The sequence below is a fragment of the Lupinus angustifolius genome, chromosome LG01 (genome assembly GCF_001865875.1).
Source record: "Lupinus angustifolius cultivar Tanjil chromosome LG01, LupAngTanjil_v1.0, whole genome shotgun sequence".
NCBI lineage: Eukaryota > Viridiplantae > Streptophyta > Magnoliopsida > Fabales > Fabaceae > Lupinus > Lupinus angustifolius.
This window is the reverse complement of record NC_032009.1, coordinates 29,822,731-29,836,918: the sequence shown is the minus strand read 5'-3', so window position 1 is coordinate 29,836,918 and position 14,188 is coordinate 29,822,731.

The following is a 14,188-nucleotide window of genomic DNA, read 5'->3' as shown; positions in this document are numbered from 1 at the left end:
GAAGACTACTATTAGAAATTGTTCATTTTTTGTTGATCTCATATTCAGGAACCATGACAATGAGTGAATCTTAAGTGTATACGCCACCCATTTTCTTAAGATTCTTGTATGAATGAGGGAAAACAAAACCTTTTTTCTCTTTGTCACAACTAACAAACTAGAGCAATTTTTCTTTTTGGGAGAAGATGAATGAACCTCAAAGGAATAGGAAGAAAAAAACCTTGTGAGTAGAGATTGGTGTGGCAGTTTAAGAAGATAGGGAGAGAGAAAGAGTGAGCATTTTTTGTCCGTTTTCATTTTTGGTTTTTTGAAGGGTTTTCCTTTCGGATGTTAGCTGAGCAGGGAATCCTTTTTTTTCATTCATTTCTTATGCCTCCATGTATTAAGAAGGCATTGAATGACTTGCTCATGTACCTTCCTCTCTCCGTATCATTTTCTTTCTTTACCTCTATGCGTTTTTATCCTTCTGCCTTTCCTTCTCTTTTTAGTTACTAATTCCTTTCCTAACCCATATTCATGAAAAAGTTCTTGGACCTTTAACTTCTACACTTTTTTAAAAGAATAACGTAAGTAAAAAAATTTGCCAATTTATTATTTTCCAATTTAATGAATTAAGTAGAATGAAACCAACGGCAATCCATAAGTTCTCCAATTGCTAGTTGAAAACCAGACATGTAAAGAGTGTAAAAATAGTGAAAAAATATTTTGAAATTTCTATTTTCTTTTTCACAGTTGAGTTTTCACACTTTCCCATCTTTACTCATTACTTACTAGATAGCAAACAAATTGATGTTTGAGTATAATCTTTATAAGTAATTAGTAAAGAAATAAAAGTCAATTTTGCTAAAAATAGGTGAAATCAATGATCACAATGCGAAAAATAATAAAAATAATTATGAGAATGCAGGTTGAGTATTGGCAGAACGCGAGATAATAAAAGTAAATACGAGAACACAGGTTGAGTATTCTCGGAAGTCAAGATAATAAAAGTAAATGCAAGAACGTAGGTCGAGTACTACCGGAACTTGGAAATTCACATCAGGCTCGGGGTCCTAGAAAGTTATAATTGAAAGTACATCAGGCTCAGGGTCCTAGAAAGCAAAATTTTAATACAAGAACACAGGTCGGATATTGCCAGAATTCAGAAATTCACATTAGGCTCGGGTCCTAGATAGATTGATTGAAAGCGCATTAGGCTCAGGATCATAGAAAGTAAAAGTTTTAAAACAATAAAAGTAGAAATTCACATCAGACTCGAGGTCTTGGAAAGCAAAACGTTTTAAAATGAAAATGTAGGTCGGGTACTGCCAGAACTCGGAACAATAAAAGTAAATACAATGTTTTTTAAAAGGACGTTCTGGCGTATGAGTTCAACAACGTCATAATATTTCGACATGTAAGTTCCACAATGTTTATTGTGTGAAAATAACTTCGTTCACCACATGTGATAGTATGATTATGCAAGAATTTTATATGTTCTGTATATATGTGAGTATGTCTTGTGATGCTTAAGTATTGACTTAATAAGTGATATGTTTCAAAGTATGTCTTTATTGTTATAAATGATATGTAATGAATGACAATATGCTATGTTTATTTGATAAAGTGATGTAAGAACCACAATTATTTGATGAACTTACAAAAATAACACTCAACTTTTGGAAAACTGGATTTGAATTTTTTTTTATTCATTTGTCTTCAAAATTGCTCTTCAGCACCTTAAAAGTTTTCAGTTTGATAACCATTTTATGGCTTGCTTTAGTTGGTAGAGTTGTTGATGAGTTTCTTGCTTTATGATATCACTTTGATCCTTTGAGGAAATGTCTCAGTTTGTAGTAGGTGAATCAATTAAAGTGCCCCAATGTATTATCAACAGTTTATTGAAAGAGTATGAACATCCAATAAACTGCCCCAGTATCTTGCCAATAATTTATTGGGAGTATGATCATCCATTAAATTGTCCCAATATCTTTATCATAAACTTGATAAGAATCTTTTCAAATAAAAGTTGTGACTCTGACTTCAAACTATTGCCCTAATTTGCACAGTTGAGAATGAGCAATAATGAATTTTAATTTGAGGGTATTCATATTTTCCCTAATTTTTGCCCAAAATACCTAGTATAGGTACTTGTCAGGAATTCTCTGTTTTTACTATGGTACTAAGTCGTTGTTGAAGGTTTTCGACTTAACATCACTCTTCTTTTCTTAGGCAACCCTTTCATGATTTCAACCTAGCACTCTGTTCTTTTTCGTTTGTTTTTCTTGTTTTGACTATCATCTGAACACCCTCAAGTGTGACAGTCATAAGTGTATGAAAACATGAGTCGTTGTTGAAGTTTAAAGGTGAGATCACAAGATCTTGCCTTTCCTTGGTTGAGATGTTTTAGACTGATCCATGATGAACAAATTTACTCTTACCCCAGTTATAGGGTTCTTAGTACTTTCATTCGAGAAATGAGATTAGTCCCCATAAATTGCCCTAGTTTGAATTAACACCCTTCTTTTGATTTCAACTTGTCATGTGTTTTCTCCATGCACAACTCCTTAAAAAGAAATACTAAAAAAACAATGATCATGCAAATTTGATTTTTGTTTTGTTTTGAGTGTTGATATATGGTGGTGACGATGAGAAGAGATGAAATTTAATCCAATGCATTAAAAATGAGATATTTTTATCAAAATTTATCGAGATTTAGTGGAGTCAGCGTTTCTCTGTCCTAGCACACATACCTTCGGCACATCAAATCCTCGACAAGGTCTTTTAAGCTTGTATCTTGACCTGACTAAGGGTTTCCAAAAAAAGGATAAGGCTCAACTAAGTGTTTCCAAAAAAAGGATAAGGCTCAACTAAGTGTTTCTCATACCCTTTTCTCCATTGTCTTATTCTCAACGATTTTCTAACATGACATTCAAGAACTAAAAATTTGTTGGATTTTTATGATATAATAGGTGAAAGCCTAATATATAGGCGATAATCTTCCCGAGAAGTATTTGATTGTTCCTTTTGATGGTCAATGCTAGTGCATTTTTATTTTCCATGAATTTTTGCTTGAGAGTTTTATTTTTGAATTCTCAGCAGACCTTTTTTGTATTTTTTTTCATTTTGGCTTTATGTTATTTTGCACTTTAACCGATGAACATTTTTATTTGAATTGCTTATGATTTTCAATCCTCGGGTTAGATATGGAAAATAGTGTAGGTAGAGTCTATTTATTTCATAATAATTGAATGTTAATGAAAATAGTTGAAAAACTATCATGCCCAAGGTTATTAATATTTTGTGGGTATTTTAGAAGAAATCTCCTTTCATAAAGTCTAAGGCTCAAATTGGGTGACTAGGGATATCTTGTTAGTGTTTGAGATTTTCAAAGATGCCTTTTTTCATGAGAAAGTTATGCCTTAGGAGTCGCACCATTTTGGGTCTTACATGTGCATCATCCTCCATTTCATATAAATTATTGAATCAAATATCTCACATTAATGCGTGAATTAATTTGTTTTGGTGTGTGTTTTTTGTGTGAATGAGATTTGTGGAATGAAATATGAGATAATAATTTGCATGATCAGAACATTAGTATGTACTTGTCAAAAATATATGTGGCAGAAGATTAATTTTATTCCTGAAATAGAAATGTGAGTGTCCCATTGTTTGGTGACGCTAAGCCTTGGGGAAAGCAGTAGGGCTTTCAAAATATGATATGACTCATCAGTTCCCCGTGGACTGCCAACTATGACTTGATTCTTTTGATTTGATTATCTCATGAGTCTTGATTGAAGACGATTGTTATAAGGGTGCTTATAAGCAATAATGGTGTGACTTGTTTTTTTATTTTTTGTTTCTTTCTTTTGGAATATTTGGAGTGTGAATTCTTAGATTAAAAAACTATTTCATTTTATTAAGAGACGTTGGTATAGTAAGACAAAACATCCCACATTTGATTACTATGAGGCTTACCCCGATAGCTTCTCCTGCGTTGATGACATTCTTAGAGGAAACACAAGACCTTAGACCAAAAATGCATCTACATTGTTTCTTAGCATTGCCCAATAAACATCATGCCCTGCTTTTGATATCTTGGGAGCATACTCCACAAGGCCGCCTATAGCTGATGACACTTTTAGAAAAAAACTCAAGGATTCAGACCTATATTGCATCTATTAAGTGTAAGATATTTTTACTCTCTCGAGTTACTTTGGATAGCAACATATTGCCATAACATTAAGAACTGATATACATGTCTTTACCAAAATCTCTCTCAGAAAAAGGAATATCATCATTTAAGATAGAAATGTTTTATGCATGAGCGAATGATATGCATGAGGTATGAAATGTAAAAATATTTATGCATATGATGCATGGAAAATGCAAATATATTTCTTTTGTCTCTTTTTTTTTAATGTATATGAAGTTCATGAATTGGTTTTCCTTTTTTTTATGAAATGCAATGTTTGAATGAAATGTCTTTGTTTTTTTAGTGAATGTATACCTATGAAGGTGCATGGATTGATTTATTTTTACCTTTCAGATAGCGAGTGATGCATGATATGATAGTGCATGATATGATAGTGCATGAAATGCAAGCATGAATCATTTTTTATGTTGTTTTTTTAATAAGCATATGAATGGAATATGTAGGTGATGATAAATGCGTCAATGATATGTATGTTGATTTTTTCGATTAATTGAACGTACGAATGAATAAATTTTTTAATTATATATTTTTAATGAATATTATAATGATGATTTTTTTTTATTTTTTTATGAATGTTTGAATGATGAATGTATGAATGATATTTTTTATTTTTTTGTGAATGATGAATGTATGAATGATATGAATGATATGTATGAACTTGACGAAGTGATGTCAATGCATTTTGTATGCCCCTGGGATGTGATAGACCCTATTTTTGGAAAATATAGCCTTAATTAAATATATAAGAAAATGTCATGATGAATTTGACAACTATTATACTATTAAGGCAACCTTGGAGTTAAACAACATAACTCTGAGCTTATTAAGATGATAGAAAACTTATCCCTAGGGTGCTTAGCCCATCTAGGAATTGGATATTATCCCTAAGGCGCTCAGCCTATCGTAGGGTATGAAAATTATCCCTGGGACACTTAGTCCATCAGAGAGAATGAAAATTATCTCTAGAGCACTTAGCCCATTATAGGGTATGAAAATTATCCCTAGGGCGCTTAGCCCGTGGCAGGGAATGAAAATAATCCCTAGGCGCTTAGCCCATGGTAGGGAATGGAAATTATCCCTAGGGAAATTAGCCCATGGAAGGGAATGTAAATTATCCCTAAGGCACTTAGCCCATGGCAGAAAAGGGAAATTATCACTTGGGCGCTTAGCTCATGACAAAGAATGGAAATTATCCCTAGGGCGCTTAGCCCATGGCAGGGAATGGAAATTATTTAGCCGTCCTTATGGCACAATGACATCAAAGTCCAATGGCATCGTCGCAACACTCAGGCATGAAAACTTTTTAGGGACAAAAGTTCCTATTTATGAATGACGATGAACAAATATGTGCTTCTCGTGCCCTAAATAAGGTACACTTCAAAGGTTTATGGTATTTTAAAGGTTACAATGCTATGGCGGGTACTAGGTCCTGATTAAAAAGGACTCAATAAGAGCTTTATACTTCTAGGTCACCAGATTGAATCCAATCCCGAAAGAAAGGAAACCAAATGTCATGGGCTAGAAACGAGAAGGATCGAGCCCTCCAAGCTGCTAACTCATGATATTGGGAACGATTTGGGTGGTCCATCACGCTAATACTAGTTACAACACGAGGCCACTTACAAGCAAAGAAGATGTCCTTTCTATCTCAAATCATATTCACTAAGAGCCGGGTTTAGGGCATATGTGTGTAACTCAAGTGTATTATGTTCGTGTGTGGGGACGTGTGCAAATATTTTAAAAAAAATTCTCACCCCTAAATTCCCACCCCCAAATATTTAAATAACAAAGCAAGGAAGGAAAACATATAATAATTTATTATTATAACGAAAATAATCAAACAAACAAAACAAAATGGTACTTAAGTCCATGTAATTAACGGCTCTGGGCTTGACTCTCTTATGGGTGTCCCTAGTGGAGTCGTCAGCTGTCGCGACCCGATTTTCGGTTGGAAGACCGGCTCAGCGACTTAGGAAAAGACAAAGTCAATTTCTACATCTCCTAATTGATTTGGTGTCGCCACTACGTTTTTTTGCAGGTAAAACGTAGAAAACTCTCTTTTATGCCCATAAGGAATGGTCTTTAAATAGATATTCTGAGGTCGGGAGTCGATTACGGATTAGGAAAGGTATTAGCACCTCATTCGCAAGTAATAAAATGGTACCCTCGTTAATCACATGGACTTTTATACCCTTGAAATTTTTTGTTAAAATTCAATAATAAAGCAAAATGTTTTATTTTTTTTATTTTTGTGTCTGACAAGAGTTCATCTTGCTCCTACGTATCCCTAGGTGCAATAGGGAAATCAAGACTATGTAGTTCTGGTTTGAAAATTAATTGATCAGCTTGGTTGATTTAGAAAATGTCGATAGATTTGGTGTAGCTAATTGTAAAATGTTTATAATTAATGATTATTTTAATTCAATGGAAGTAATAGTTGAGAGACAGTGTTAGTTGTAGATCTTCTTCTCATTTTCAAAGAAGTTATAGACGACTCGAAGCATGAACTTACTATAAAAATTCCATAAAATAAATTTAAGTAGTAAAATAGTTCTTAATATATTTTTTATATGGAATTAATAGCTTAGAGATAGTATTGGTTGTAGACCTTTTTCCCATTTTTAGAGAAGCTAGAGACAACTCAAACTATGACCTTACTATATACATTTCATTCACTTAGGTGATAAAATAATTTTTGATAATATTTTTTATATGGAATTAATAACTTAGAGACAATGTTGGTTGTAAACCGTCTTCCCATTTTTAGAGAAGTTAGAGACAACTCAAACCATAACCTTACTATAAAAATTTCATAGGAATAATATATGTGGTACAAATTTAAAACATTATAAATATGACTGGTGTTTTTATTGTTAACACATTACTATTATTATTATTAATATAAGAAAATTAATCGAATGATAGGGAGATGAGAGAGGAACCGCATACCTGCCATATATGATGGAATGATGCATGCATAGTAGCATTATGAAGTTGATAGTTTGCACAATTGGGCATATAGATATCCATCTCATTATTAATTAATGCCACAACATGCTCAGTATGATCTGAATGTCCCATTCCCACGTTGCATGCCACAAAACATTCTTTGATGGTGAACCTTTGAGCTACCATAGATACTCCCGGCTTTTTTTAAAAAAGTTCATGCATGGCTGAGCACCCTTTAGTGAAACCAAACATTTCACTAGTGTTCCGAACAAAAGGTGTACAAAGATGGTGATAATCTTCAATCCCATATCATGTGAATTTATGTTGCTATATCAAAACTTGCACCATGCATTGACTTTGGTTTGAGAAACTTCCATCTCTTCCTGAAAACCCGCATGTATATGTTTTCCATATGGCTCCATGGTTTTTAATGCCTAGGTACAATCCATAGTCTTGCAATTGTTGCTTAAGCCATAACACTTGGGCACAACAATTTTCTGCTAATACGTATTCTGTCTCTATAGTACTTAGAACAATACAAGCTTGTTGGAACAAGGTTTGTTGAAAACCATGAATGAGAACTTTTTAGTGTGAAATATAAAAAATACCCAAGTCCCACATAGAAGAGTTTGAAAAAACAACTCTCAAAGTCACACATGGAAGAGTTTTGAAAAAATAAAAGTTAAGCTCCCAAGTCCCACATTGGAGAAATGAGGAACATGAGAAAAATCTCATGTTATAAATAGAGGCTTTCTCCCTTCATTTTAACTTGCACCAAGTTGAAGGCGTTTCCTCTCAACTTTTCTTTCTCCCCCCTAATATTCCGCCGACGCATTTCCGGCAAACTTCTCCCCCAACGTACGAATGAATAAATTTTTTAATTATATATTTTTAATGAATATTATAATGATGATTTTTTTTTATTTTTTTATGAATGTTTGAATGATGAATGTATGAATGATATTTTTTATTTTTTTGTGAATGATGAATGTATGAATGATATGAATGATATGTATGAACTTGACGAAGTGATGTCAATGCATTTTGTATGCCCCTGGGATGTGATAGACCCTATTTTTGGAAAATATAGCCTTAATTAAATATATAAGAAAATGTCATGATGAATTTGACAACTATTATACTATTAAGGCAACCTTGGAGTTAAACAACATAACTCTGAGCTTATTAAGATGATAGAAAACTTATCCCTAGGGTGCTTAGCCCATCTAGGAATTGGATATTATCCCTAAGGCGCTCAGCCTATCGTAGGGTATGAAAATTATCCCTGGGACACTTAGTCCATCAGAGAGAATGAAAATTATCTCTAGAGCACTTAGCCCATTATAGGGTATGAAAATTATCCCTAGGGCGCTTAGCCCGTGGCAGGGAATGAAAATAATCCCTAGGCGCTTAGCCCATGGTAGGGAATGGAAATTATCCCTAGGGAAATTAGCCCATGGAAGGGAATGTAAATTATCCCTAAGGCACTTAGCCCATGGCAGAAAAGGGAAATTATCACTTGGGCGCTTAGCTCATGACAAAGAATGGAAATTATCCCTAGGGCGCTTAGCCCATGGCAGGGAATGGAAATTATTTAGCCGTCCTTATGGCACAATGACATCAAAGTCCAATGGCATCGTCGCAACACTCAGGCATGAAAACTTTTTAGGGACAAAAGTTCCTATTTATGAATGACGATGAACAAATATGTGCTTCTCGTGCCCTAAATAAGGTACACTTCAAAGGTTTATGGTATTTTAAAGGTTACAATGCTATGGCGGGTACTAGGTCCTGATTAAAAAGGACTCAATAAGAGCTTTATACTTCTAGGTCACCAGATTGAATCCAATCCCGAAAGAAAGGAAACCAAATGTCATGGGCTAGAAACGAGAAGGATCGAGCCCTCCAAGCTGCTAACTCATGATATTGGGAACGATTTGGGTGGTCCATCACGCTAATACTAGTTACAACACGAGGCCACTTACAAGCAAAGAAGATGTCCTTTCTATCTCAAATCATATTCACTAAGAGCCGGGTTTAGGGCATATGTGTGTAACTCAAGTGTATTATGTTCGTGTGTGGGGACGTGTGCAAATATTTTAAAAAAAATTCTCACCCCTAAATTCCCACCCCCAAATATTTAAATAACAAAGCAAGGAAGGAAAACATATAATAATTTATTATTATAACGAAAATAATCAAACAAACAAAACAAAATGGTACTTAAGTCCATGTAATTAACGGCTCTGGGCTTGACTCTCTTATGGGTGTCCCTAGTGGAGTCGTCAGCTGTCGCGACCCGATTTTCGGTTGGAAGACCGGCTCAGCGACTTAGGAAAAGACAAAGTCAATTTCTACATCTCCTAATTGATTTGGTGTCGCCACTACGTTTTTTTGCAGGTAAAACGTAGAAAACTCTCTTTTATGCCCATAAGGAATGGTCTTTAAATAGATATTCTGAGGTCGGGAGTCGATTACGGATTAGGAAAGGTATTAGCACCTCATTCGCAAGTAATAAAATGGTACCCTCGTTAATCACATGGACTTTTATACCCTTGAAATTTTTTGTTAAAATTCAATAATAAAGCAAAATGTTTTATTTTTTTTATTTTTGTGTCTGACAAGAGTTCATCTTGCTCCTACGTATCCCTAGGTGCAATAGGGAAATCAAGACTATGTAGTTCTGGTTTGAAAATTAATTGATCAGCTTGGTTGATTTAGAAAATGTCGATAGATTTGGTGTAGCTAATTGTAAAATGTTTATAATTAATGATTATTTTAATTCAATGGAAGTAATAGTTGAGAGACAGTGTTAGTTGTAGATCTTCTTCTCATTTTCAAAGAAGTTATAGACGACTCGAAGCATGAACTTACTATAAAAATTCCATAAAATAAATTTAAGTAGTAAAATAGTTCTTAATATATTTTTTATATGGAATTAATAGCTTAGAGATAGTATTGGTTGTAGACCTTTTTCCCATTTTTAGAGAAGCTAGAGACAACTCAAACTATGACCTTACTATATACATTTCATTCACTTAGGTGATAAAATAATTTTTGATAATATTTTTTATATGGAATTAATAACTTAGAGACAATGTTGGTTGTAAACCGTCTTCCCATTTTTAGAGAAGTTAGAGACAACTCAAACCATAACCTTACTATAAAAATTTCATAGGAATAATATATGTGGTACAAATTTAAAACATTATAAATATGACTGGTGTTTTTATTGTTAACACATTACTATTATTATTATTAATATAAGAAAATTAATCGAATGATAGGGAGATGAGAGAGGAACCGCATACCTGCCATATATGATGGAATGATGCATGCATAGTAGCATTATGAAGTTGATAGTTTGCACAATTGGGCATATAGATATCCATCTCATTATTAATTAATGCCACAACATGCTCAGTATGATCTGAATGTCCCATTCCCACGTTGCATGCCACAAAACATTCTTTGATGGTGAACCTTTGAGCTACCATAGATACTCCCGGCTTTTTTTAAAAAAGTTCATGCATGGCTGAGCACCCTTTAGTGAAACCAAACATTTCACTAGTGTTCCGAACAAAAGGTGTACAAAGATGGTGATAATCTTCAATCCCATATCATGTGAATTTATGTTGCTATATCAAAACTTGCACCATGCATTGACTTTGGTTTGAGAAACTTCCATCTCTTCCTGAAAACCCGCATGTATATGTTTTCCATATGGCTCCATGGTTTTTAATGCCTAGGTACAATCCATAGTCTTGCAATTGTTGCTTAAGCCATAACACTTGGGCACAACAATTTTCTGCTAATACGTATTCTGTCTCTATAGTACTTAGAACAATACAAGCTTGTTGGAACAAGGTTTGTTGAAAACCATGAATGAGAACTTTTTAGTGTGAAATATAAAAAATACCCAAGTCCCACATAGAAGAGTTTGAAAAAACAACTCTCAAAGTCACACATGGAAGAGTTTTGAAAAAATAAAAGTTAAGCTCCCAAGTCCCACATTGGAGAAATGAGGAACATGAGAAAAATCTCATGTTATAAATAGAGGCTTTCTCCCTTCATTTTAACTTGCACCAAGTTGAAGGCGTTTCCTCTCAACTTTTCTTTCTCCCCCCTAATATTCCGCCGACGCATTTCCGGCAAACTTCTCCCCCGGAAAACTTCTCCCCCTTTCTTTATGTGGCACTTAAGAATTGGCACAGGCAGCCAAAGTGGGATTTCAAGAACTGACACTAGTAGTCAGTTTTGTGGGTAAAGAATTGGCACAAGTAGCCATATTGTGGGATTTCGAGAACTGACACTGGGAGTCAGTATTGTGGGAAGAGAATTGGCACAGGTAGCCATATTGTGGGTAATTTCGAGAATTGGCACTGGTAACCATATTGTCGTGGGTGTATTCGAGATCGGTTCTTACAGTGCAGTAAGAATTCAATAACAAAGATCTGGGCTGTTTTATCCTGGGGACGACGTGGTTGATAGTCTGCTTGCACATTTTGGGCAGTGCGACGAAACGTCTTAAAGAGAGCTACCTGGTCGTGACTCAGCCAGTAAGTATTATTTCGTGCCATTTAGAATTGTTGCAAGCTATGGTTACAAAAAGCTTGTTTCTTACAATACCATGAGACTAGAGCATTTCCAAAGATATGGAAAGTAACACTTGTACTTTTCCTCTCAGTTTTGTATCCAGCAAAATCTAAATCCGAGTTTTCCACCAAGTCACATAGACTTCCTTTTGGATACCGCAATCCTACATCCATAATGCCTTTTAGATATTTCATTATCCTTTTTACGACAATTAGATGTGACTCTTTGAGTTTTGATTGATACCGATCATATAGATATACACTAGACATGATATCAGATCCACTTGCAGTAAGATAAAGAAGAGAACTAATCATACCTTAATACTTAGATATGCAATACACTTTCTTCAAATCGTGATAATAAACCCCTTCAATATGACCAACAAATATACCATCCTTGAATTGTTTGATTTGAAGTCGAAGAAAGTAATTTAACTTTCCCATCATGGACATCTCAAACTCTCGTTGCATTCACCAAACTCGCTACACAAAAGATCATTAGTAGAACCGAAAATAATATCTCAATATAGATTTGAACAAGTAAAGTGGGATGATCAATTTTCTTAATAAAAAATGTATTATCGACCTTTCCTTTGGTAAACCATTTTTTAAATAAAAAGCTTATTAGATGATCATACTAGGCACGATGAGCTTACTTTAAGCCATAGAGAACTTTCTTAAGTTTATAGACATAAAAGGGATATTTGTAATCTTCGAAAATCGGAGGTTGGTCGACATACACCTCTTCTTGTATATAACCATTTATAAAAATACTCTTTACATCCATTTGATATAACTGAAAGTCAGATTAACATGCATATGCTAGCAGTAATCTAATAGCTTCAATTCTAGTAACTAGAGCGAAGGTTTCATCAAAGTCTATACCTTCTTCCTGGTTATATCCTTGGGCTACTACTATTGCTTTATTTCTTATGATAATATAATTTTCATCTGATTTATTTCTAAAGACCCAACGAGTGCCTATAACTTACCTATCTTTAGGTCTAGGAACAAATTCTCAAACTTGGTTTCTCTCACACTGATTTAACTCTTCTTGAATTGCAAGAATCTAATGCTCATCATCAATTGCATAATCAATTTTGAATTGTTCTATTTGAGAAACAAAGGACATATTAAGACAAGCATCGCTTAACTTCACGTGAGTTGAAACTCCCACCAATGATATTATTTATCGGGTGATCACAATAGGTTCTCCATTCTTTAGGTAAATTATAATGAATATGATTAACTTGTAAGGTATAGTATCATCTATCTTCAAATGCTCTATGTCGGTTGTTATTTCAGAAATGGATGAGTTAGGCAAATCATAATCATCATTCGTATTAGACTTATCTTCCAAAGAGGAATAAGTCTCATCAAAAGTTACATGAATGAATTCTTCCATGGCTAATGTTCTCTTATTAAAAATTCTTAAAGCTTTCTTTGCTTGTAAGTGAGTATCCAAGGAAAATTCCTTCATCCGCTTTCGCATAAAATTTATCTAGGTTATCCTTACCATTGCTAAGTACAAAACATTTACAACCGAACACATGCAAGTAAGAGATATTTGGTTTTCTACCTTTCAAGAGTTTGTAAGGGGTTTTGTTTAGAATTAGTCTTACGCGAACTCGATTTGATACATAACAAGCAGTACTGACAACATCAACCCAAAAGTACTTCGGGAGATTCATCTCATTCAACATAGTATGTGATAGTTCTTCCAAAGACTTATTCTTTCTCTATACAACACCATTTTGTTGTGGTGTTTTAGGAACTGAGAAATTGTGAGTAATACCAAGATCATCACAAAATTCTTCAAAATAAGCATTTTGAAATTATCCCCATAGTCACTTCTAGTAGAAGGGATTTTCAAGGATTTTTCATTTCTACTCTTTTAACATATTTGCTAAAGGAATTAAACGCCTCATTCTTATATACCAAGAATATGGTCCAGGTATATCTTGAGAAATCATCTACTATCACAAGATTATAGTAGTTACCACAAAAACTTTTGATCTGAGAGGGGCCAAATAAGTCTATATGTAATAACTGTAATGGTCTATTAGAAGAAACTATATGCTTTGGCTCGAAAGAAGTTTTTCTTTACTTACCCTTTTGACAAGCACTACATAGTTTGTCTTTAACAAACTTCATGTTAGGTAAGCCCATAACCAAATCTTTCTTATTCAGTTTATTCAAATATTCCATATGAATGTGAGCAATTGTTAGTGGTATCAAAGCTAGTACGAAGTGCTAGCTCAACCGCGTATTCGTGATCCTAAGGGAAATAAAATGGGTTCTACAAACCCGTTTGGTGGTGATGGTTCATCCATTAACCGACCACCTATATTCAGTGGTGAAGGGTATCCCTACTGGAAAGTCCGCATGCAAATTTTTATAGAAGCCATTGACTCGGATATTTGGGAATCCGTAGTCGACAACCTTTTTG